The sequence below is a fragment of the Mus pahari genome, chromosome 15 (genome assembly GCF_900095145.1).
Source record: "Mus pahari chromosome 15, PAHARI_EIJ_v1.1, whole genome shotgun sequence".
Taxonomy (NCBI): Eukaryota; Metazoa; Chordata; class Mammalia; order Rodentia; family Muridae; genus Mus; species Mus pahari.
In genome coordinates this window covers 58,838,274-58,848,215 of record NC_034604.1, presented here as the reverse complement: position 1 = coordinate 58,848,215, position 9,942 = coordinate 58,838,274, and the positions used below count along the sequence as shown (strand labels likewise).

General features: G+C 46.4%; 1 protein-coding gene across 16 annotated transcripts in view; it reads right to left on the bottom strand.

The window, feature by feature from the left end:
* Positions 1-9,942, bottom strand: part of Nedd4l (NEDD4 like E3 ubiquitin protein ligase) — a 320,649-nt gene that overhangs the window by 59,070 nt on the left and 251,637 nt on the right. The window lies entirely within an intron of this gene.

Genomic DNA, 9,942 nt, shown 5'->3' with positions numbered 1-9,942 from the left:
GAACTCAGAAATCCGCCTGCCTCTGCCTCCCAAGTGCTGGGATTAAAGGCGCGCGCCACCACACCTGGCTAAAGGATATATTTTTAGGACACGGCAAGAGTAAAAAAAAAAAAAGAGCTGGTTCCTCAACAGGTACTTAGCCGATTAATTAAACATTTTCCAGGCTCACAGAAGCTTGTCTACTTCAGATCCACTAGATGTCACTCTCTGCATCAGGTTCTACTAGTCAAGCCTGGCCAGAGACAAATGACAAAATTATAGCCACCACCACCAAGAGTAATTTCTAACTGCAGGGTATGGCCTCAATCGCCCAGAGTCGATTAACTTTGGAAAACTAGCGGTCAGTGGTGCCTCATTATCTCTGGGACTGAAGAAACCTAAACACGGACTTAAACAGAACGCAAGGCCTAGCCTGGGGATGCAGCTGCGTGCCTTACATTAAAAGATAAAGTCATCAGCCTGAGGTGAGTTGATACTATCTCCCATGCAAAGCATCCAGGGAGCCCTCACTCCTCCCACTGGGCTCTTCCCTGAAGCTGTGAGGGAAACTGGGCTGTGTGTCTTAGCTTGTCAACTTGAGACAAACTAGAACCATCTGGAAAGAGGAAACCCCAAGCGAGGAATCACCCCCATCAGATCAGCTTTTTGGCATGTCTGCCAGATATTTCTTTGATTAATGGTTGATGTGGGAGGTCCCAGCTTACTACGGGAAGTGCCCCCCCCCCGGCAGGTGGTCCTGACTTATATAAGAAAGTAAGTTTGGTAGCTTCCTCCAAGGCCTCTGCTTCAGTTCCTGCCCTCAGTTCCTGCCCTGGCTTTCCCCCCATAAAAAAACCTTTCCCTCCCAAGTCGCTTTTGGTCCACGCTTTTATCACAGCAACAGAGAAGCGACCAATAGTACGGGATATATTCTCATTTGGTAAGACATTGGGATCCATTTTAATGTGCAAAGTTGGTTGGCTAATAAAGCAGGAAATTGGGGGAAATTTGTGCCATTATTTTTAAAACATTGTACATAGTCAAACCTGAAATACTTGATCTGTCAAATTAAACGCAATCCAAAATATTTGCTTTTATAGGAAGAGAGGCAAACATAATACAATGATGTATTATGTCAAGAGAATGAAGAGAGAGTATGTATTTACATTTGAATTCTGTTTACATCCTTTCTTCCTAATGGCTTCATATTCTCTTATTCCCCACCCCTACCCCCTTTTCCTGGCATGGATGTACCTACTGTGCGCTGGCCAAAGGACAACCTTACGTACTGGCCACCTTCTTTTTCCTCTCTCGCTGGACTGATACTCATTGATTAGGCTAGATACACATTGATTAGGCTAGTGTGACTGATCAGAAACCCAGGGTAGGGGTGAGGGTACCTTCCTGTGCTGGCTTCCTCACTGCTAGAATTGTTTGTTTGTTTGTTTGATTTGTTTTTCGATACAGGGTTTCTCTGTATAGCCATGGTGGTCCTGTAGACCAGGCTGGCCTCGAACTCAGATATCTTTCTGCCTCTGCCTCCTAAGTGCTGGGATTAAAGGCGTGCGCCACCACTGCCCGGCCCTCACGGCTAGAATTGTATGATTATATACATATGTACACACCATAATGCCTTTTCATTTATTAGCTTTACATGTTTTCTCAGACAATATATTTTGATCATATCCTTTCCTGCCCTCCACTGAGTCCTCCTAGAGTCTATGTCCCTACACATCCAACTTCAAATCCTGCCTCTCTTAAGAAACCACTAAAATCAAAACAAATAAACCCCAAAGACAAAAGATACCAAATTAAACCAAACCAAACCAAACCAAACCAAACCAAACAAGCACACACAGACCAGGCGATCTGTTTTGCGTTGGCCAACTCCTCCTGAGCAAGGGGCCTGCCCTGGAGTGCGGCTGATGTACTCAACATCGCTCCGTTGGAGAAGGTTGATTTTCTCTTCCCCAGAAGGCATCAGCTGCAAACAGCTTCTTGGAGAGGGACAGGACTCGGTCTACTTCCCCTTCTCCAACCTGGAATCTTTTTTCCCCCTGAACTTGTGCGGGTTTAAGTGGGCTGTCTCTGTGAGTTTGTGCCTGTGTTAGTCCTGTGGGGTCTGGAACATGTGGGCTCTGGGAACTGACCTCGGGGACTTTAGTTTTCACTTGACCTTCTGAGCTATCAGCAAACTTTGCCCTGTTCTTACCCCAATGATATGAAAATTCCTTCCTGCGCCCATGTGATTAGGTTTTACACCTTCACCCCACTGTGACGATCTCCCTGACAATGGTTCATGCTCGAAGACTTAGTCATCTCATGAACAGAGAGATCATTCTAACCCTGACGTGGAGTCTATGAACTGACGGATCCTCCTGCCTGACAGCCAGACAGCTCTGGCTGGTTCTCCTGAGCTCCTCAGAGGACCCATCTTAGACTCCCCTATATTTCCTTGTGTTCTCCCGATCCCTCTGGTAATCTGTCCCTTATCACGACGTAAAATCATTTGCTAGCTTATTTATTGGTTTACCATCCCTACTTCTAGGAAGTGAGCCAATGAGATCAGAACTTGAACTTTCTCACCACTGATATCTGGAGACAAGAAAGTAGGTACGCGCATAGGTAGTTGATAAACCCATTTGATCTATAAAAACTGGACCCTAAAAATTAACTTTCACTTAAAAAAACCCCAATTATTGTATTCTCTAAGATTGCCCTCAGGAAGGTAATAAGTCAAACTTACTGACATCTGGGGATTATTTTCTATATAAAATTTCTAATACCTATTACTTATCATGTAAACCTTGATAATGAGGAAATGTTATTTATTGGGGTCAGTGACATTGTTCAGCAAGTAAAGGTGCTTGCTGTCAAGCCTGAAGACTTTAGTTAAATCTCAGGAATGCACTTGATGGGAGTGAAGAAGAACCAACTCTTAAAGCTTGTTCTCTGCGTGCTCATGTCCATATACACATACACAAACAATAATTTAAAAAAAACTATTGAGAAAGAATACTAATGCTGACAATTGGTTTCTTTTTCTTCATTCAATAAACAAGTAATTTTAGTCAACATCAAGGAAAAGACTTGTGGCATCAGAGTGCCTGGCCTGAGGGTTGTAGCAATGCGGGAGGGGCTGCCACAGCATCCAGCTTTGGATGGAGAATAAATTCAACGGTAGAGGGAAAAGACTAACAGCCTGCAGGGCTGTTGGTAGGCATTAGTGAGGAACTGAGGAGCACTAGAGGGCTCTGGACGCTCTTCTGTTCACACATCAAGCAAGAGAACACAGAACAAGGAGCAGACCCTAAGTCTATGTTCTGTCTTAACTACTTTACAGGGCTGGGTGGTCCTTCTGTCTGTGGGCTCTGGTGTCCTTGTCCATAGTAATGAGGGCTTCCTGAACTGTGAGGATTAAACTAATCAGCTAAGACAGTGCTCTCCACACAAGGTGCCAGGCACAGTCCTGGCCACTGTCATCACGGACCAGCTCCACCTGGGATGCTGCAGACTCAATGATTGCCATGCAACAAAAGGCAGGTGCAAAATACACTTCACGGAAAATCTTTTGACCCAGCATTTCTTAGCCTGGGGGGGGGGTCATTTGACCGCTACCCCCACAGGGGTCACCATAAGTAAATAACAATTCGTAACAGTAGCAAAATTACAGTTATGAAGTAGCAACAAAAATAATTTTATAGTTAGGGGATCACCACCACCTTAGAAAATGTACTAAAGGGTTGCAGCATTGGGAAGGTTGAGAACAGTTGCTGTAACCCTAACCGTTCACCTTAAAGGCGGTGGGTCCCCAAAGAGAAGGCAGTGGTGAATCCCAGGTTGGAGAACAGACGCAGACTCGACTGGACTTTCCTTTCTTCCACAGACATTGTTGAGTTTCCCTCTCCCTAACATCCTAAAGTAAGCGCCTCCTATCCCCCCCCCCCCACTTCCTCAAAAAGTAGACCACAACAGAGAAGGATGCAGAATGTTGACTTGAAGCAGGCTGCACGATGGGACCCGGGGGAGGGAGGGGGAGGGGCGGCCTTCTGAACATTGCTGTCATCTTAAAGAGAATGGCTACTTTTGTAGAATCCTTGTCTCTCTGATAGGTGGTGAAAATAAATCATCTTGAAGGCAAATGTAGGAGAAAGTTGCTAGAGGCCCAGATTTAAAACCCACTGGCCACTCCCCAGCCTCAGGCTCCTCCTGCCTCTGTTGACCGTGTTGTAGGCACACCTCATTATTTAAGAACCGGTAGCAGGCTCAGCAATGTCGCCTGCTGGATAAATCACCCTCCTCTCTGGACTCAGGTTTCCTCACCTAGAAAATGCCCTCGATCAGGAAGAGATGGGCATACCCAAGAAAGCATCATTACCCTGCCAGCGGCTATGAACATAAGAACATCTACCACATAGACGACCTTAGGGTCCACCCTCCTGAACATGCTCCACGCTAGGGAAGCAGTCAGCCCCTGCTGCACAGATAACAACCTTGGCCGAGATGGAGACATCTACATTTCTGCAACAGCTTCTCTCTACCCAGTGCAATGACTGCCCAAGGAGCCAGAGAATCCAGAACTGGCAGCGGTGGGGGAACATTAAGAGCTGTGGGGGCGATGGGGAGGCATAGAAGGGAAGAGGCGGGAGAAGGTGCCAGGGTGCAACGGGAGAACACCTGTCAGAACTTCATCCTGTTATCAGGGATGCCTTCGGGTTATTTTTATCCCTGATCAGAAGGTGGAAGACACCCTACGCCCAATGTATCTTTCAACTGCATCTTTCAATGATGGACGGCATGTAGCAAACGGGCCTGAAAAGAGACATTTCCAAGGACCAGCAATCGTACTTAGCCACAGCCAAGGCTGTTCCTGTGGCCCTGTGAGGACAGCAGGAAGCCCCCTGGCAGGGCTGCGCCGGGGAGCAGCTGGTAGGCGAAAGGACTGTTCTCATTTGCAGCCTCTCATCTCCTCTGCCGGCCTCGGTCCTGCTGCCAGCCTGCATTTCCTAGGTAACAGATGTGTGTCACCAAGGCCTCAGAGCCCCTGCTCTGGGAACACTGGAACTGCTTTGATGCAACCCAGCCTGGCCTCTGAGGGCACGCTCCTCCTGTCGGAAAGCAGGGGCCCAGAAAGGACCCCTTAGAGAACTCCCCCATCGTCAGATGGAAGGCGACCACCTCTGGCAGGCAGACTCCCATCTCTTAAAGCCTGTCCTTTGGCAATGTCTTAGAGCGCTGACGGTTTCCTTAGCTCTCTGTCCTCCATAAACGTTCACTCCCCACATTTGCTTGGCCTCAGTCTTTTCCTCAAAGGGCAACAATGGAGGAAATAAATACTGAAGATAAACAGTCAGGGATTGGAGAGAAGGAAGCAGATGCCCCAGCTGCCCCCACAGCTCGAACCACAGTTCCCGTCCATTCCCTGTCCCCACACAACTGAAACCTGTGGGAAGTGCGGCTACAGCCAGGACAGAAAGTGAATCAGGATTCTAAAATTACTTTGTTTCATCTTGAAGCCCACGGAGGAATCCATGATCAAAGGGGGTGATTCGGGTGGCTACTGTCCCTGCCTCCCTTGCCTGCTCTGGGATAGCAGGCAGTGACCACCCACCATGCAAAGCAGCTTTGTCTCCATCTCCCCTACCCACCTCTTGGCTCTCAGCAGGCTGCCAGTTTGGTTTTACACATAACAGCCACCTGGCCCACTACACTGCTTAATTAATCCTTGTGCCCAGATACTGGCAATGGACTTCGGCAGAGACGTGGGTTCCACGAAGCTGAAGTTTGTACCTCCATGCTTATACACCGGCAGGGGATACACTGGCCCTCTAAACTACCCTGTGGGCAGGGTGTTGGGAGTAAGGGTGTGGGGCTTCTCTGGGTCAGGGAACTTATGTGGCAAATGGACGCAGGAAAATGCTCAGGAGCTCGAGTCTGAGACTCTGAAGGCAAAGTTTGATATTGCAAATGCCGGCATCTGCTAGTAACAGCTGTGACTGGCTGTCGGCGGCGAGGAAAGGGGCTTCGGCTGGTAGGTCTACAGTATTTCTCTCTCAAAACCACACACATTAAGTACACAAAAATTCAAGTTATTTAAAGCAAGTTCATAGCTGTCTACCCTAAGGTCACTTCTCCTTCCTCCTTGCCATCAAATCCCTGATTTCCAAAGAGTTTTCTGCCACCACGGGCATCTGAAAGGAGCCTGGGACAACTCTTCCTTAAAGAATAAAGATGTACTATCCTAATTAACAAGGCAGCAGCTCATCACTAGTTTGAAATTCAGTCCTAAGGAATATACTTATTCAGCACGAAATCACTTTTATTGTTTCTGATTAATTTGGTTTGAAGTCTATTGAATCAAACCTCAGACAGACACTGCATGTTTTCCTCTCACTGTGGTGTCAAGGAGGAAAAAAAGGGGTCAACACAAGGGAGGGAAAAGGAAAGAGCAGCAAAGTATAGGAGGGACGACACAACTCCAAGTGCATCAGATATCCTAGTAGGATGTGCAAGATGGCTCAGTGGGTGGGGGCACATGCTACCAAGCCTGATCGCCTGAGATCAATCCCATGGCCAATATGGAGAGAGAGAGGCCGTTCTTCGGGGTTATCCTCTGACCTCCATGGCAGAAGCACATAGCACCAAGCACAATGAAAAATAGAGAGAGATAATAGTACTTTAAAAACTGAATATATATATATATATATACACACACATATATATATGTGTGTATATATATATATATATATATAAACATGGAGAAACAGGTAATTAAGTAGTACATCAATTTGGATTTGGAAAAAAAACCAATTTATTTTTATTTCTATGATCTTGATTTTGAGGGCTTTTATTATAATTGAAATTAAACACCTTGGTATGATTATGTGCGGAATTACACAGAAACGATGTGTAGTGAGAGGGGAAGGAAGAAACTGACACAGCTTTCCGACGGGTTTTAGGATCCCTAGCCCACGGATGACCTGGTAGCGGAGTATGGAGCTAGGGAAAAAGCGAATGAGAACCACGTCGGACCCAAAGGAGGGAATTCTGGTCTAACTTTCGGAAGTGTTATCTGGTATTAATAGCCGCTTGCCAAAGTGGCTTACGTTTAAACCTTAATGAAAATAACAAATACTTGTAGGTGGGTTCTGTCCCCACACAGGCAGCATTTCAAACACTCGTTATGTGGCTGCCATAAAACCAGCCCTGAGCTCCTCAAGAGAGAACCAGCTTTGCTGACACACCGACCAAGGCCAGAATCCCACCTACCAGTAAATATTCGTTCAAGGAATGAATTCTCTAGCTGCTAATGCAGTTAGATTGTCAATTAATAGCCATATACTCAGTCAGGCCCCTTAGCCCTTGGAAATGCCAGGTGGGGTGGCTGCCAGGGCCACTGTCCCCACACTCCAGATCTCCATGGATCTTCTCCATTATGTAAACATTTTTGCCTGTACATGTGCCCGTGGGTGAGCACTGAGGTCAGAAGAGGGGCTTGTAGTCTCTCAAGCCAGCACTGTAGGCCGCTGTGAGGCACTTGATGCGGGTGCTGGGAACATAAGTTCCTTCATAAGAACAGCAAACTCTCTGAACCACCGCATCACCTCTTAACCCCAACTGCCTTTATTAGTAATAATCGATAGGTCGAATGAAAGATTTTTCATCTTCTTATCTTCTCTTACCTAAAAGGGGATGCTTCTAACAAATGTTGGATCTGTAAGCCACACAGAGTCTAACCACAATGGAAGGGACTCGGGCCAGCTTGGTGAGCACGGCTCTGGCAGGCCTTGTCCTTCTTTCTCTCCCACTCCCCCTGCCTTGCTAAAAACTGTTAGATTACATTCCTAAAGCTGCCACCAGGGTCTATTCCCATATTTGTTGACCTCCTCCTCCTACCAAGGCCTAGCTATCAAAGCATTCAAGTCCAGCATCTGAAAAAGCCCCCTTTGGCTACCCTAATTAATGTGTCCAATTAAAACTAGACACCTCATCCTGACATGGGGTACCCTTGTACCTTTATAAACTGCCATTTTTCCTATGTGCCACGTCAGTCTCTTCCTTCTCCAGAGGCAGTCTGTGGTCCTGTTCCCCTCAGGGTAAATAATATCCTTTCCATCTCCCTTGCCCCCTTTGTCCCCTCCCCCTTTCTCCCTTTTCCTCTGCCTCCTGTCTTCATCCCTTATCCCTGTCCTCTGTCCCTCTGAGGCCAATAAATCTTTGTGCTGAGAACTAGATCTTGGGGGGTCCCGAGCTGATACCTTTTCAATAGCAATGGCTATGGAGCTGTCAAGATGAAACTCCACAAAGTAGACTGAACATGAACAACACATTCTAACCTTGCCTTAGCACACAGAACAAACATGGGTGCAATTTTCCCACAAGTGTCTTACACATACAGTCAAATATACATGTAACAGTTTCAAATCCAGGGTCTCAAGGCCAAGTACATGCAGAATTAACCACTTACTTGGCTTCTACTAGCACACGGAGCACAAAGGATCTACCTTCACCTCCCCTCTCTACTTTCTACTGTAGTCCATATCCTTGGAGGTAGCTCACACGGGTCGCCCGAGTCCATGGGAAAACACAGATATTTACATTATAATTCATAACAGTAGCAAAATTACAGTTATGAGATAGCAAGGAAGGGAAATAATGTTATGGGTGTGTGTGTGGGGGGTCACCACAACATTGTATTAAAGGGTTGCAGTGTCAGCAAGTTGAGAACCACTGCTTTATTGGGCTTATGGCGCTATCACATAGGCTTCTCTCTGGGCATTTCCATAACCAGAAGAATGCCCTGTTTATTCTGTGGAATCTTAAAACTAAAAAAAAAAAATCTTAGTATATATTAATTATATGAAATAATGACTTCCACTGTGCCCTTTTCATATATTCATATATTCATGTAATATATTTTGATCACATAATGATCTTCTTAATGAGCTGGTTTCTATTCTCAGGTTGGGCCTTGACAGCACTGACTTCTTTGAAAGCTTACCCTCGAATCCCAAAGCCCAGTTGTTCCCTGTACTGAACTTGTCTGTAAAGAACACACCTCTACTCACTGGAAGCATGATGCCTTTTAAACCAGCCGCCCCTAAATCACACAAAAGAGCATCCTGAAGAAAGGCAGTGAAACTTTCACTTCTGGCTTTTTTTTTTTTTTTAAGGTGGGGCTGTCAGAGTCTTGTCTGACCCTGAACTTAAAAGAGGTGAGCTGCCTCTGCCTCTCAAGTGCTGGGATTACAGACTGTGCCTCCGCTCTCAGCATCTCCTTTTATCTTTTAAGGATGCAAAGCAAACAAACAGAAAACCAAAAACCAAAAACGTAGGTGTGTCTGTGCCTGGGCATGTGTCTGTGCATGTGTCTGTGTCTATGCATGTGCATGAGTCTGTGTCTATGCATGTGCCTGTGCATGTGTCTGTGCTGTGTCTGTGCCTGTGCTGTGTCTGTGTCTGTGCATGTGTCTGTGCCTGTGCATGTGTCTGTGTCTGTGCTGTGTCTGTGCATGTGTCTGTGTCTGTGCATGTGGATGTGTCTGTGCCTGTGTCTGTGTGTGTACCTATGTCTGTGTCTGCACAGGTGTCTATGTCTGTGTCTGTGCATGTAGATGTATCTGTGCTGTGTGCGAGTGCCTGCAGAGCCCAGAAGATCTCAGGACCCTTGGAGCTGGACTTGAGGTGGCAGTGAGCCACTGTACACGGGTGATGCATTCTGAAATCAGGTTGTCTGGGAGAGCGCAGCAAATGCTCTAAACCACTAAGCCATCTCTCTCCAGCTCCTCACTTATGACTCCTAAAGACTATGAGTCAATATTTTCCCTTGACAAATGCATGGCTCTTACTGTAGGGAAGAGAGTGACTGGGGACAGCCACATGAAAAAATGACCAACTGACTAACACTGTCTCAAAGCCTGACTTTGCAGTTTTAACCCGAAGAGGGGGAAACCCAGAGTCAGG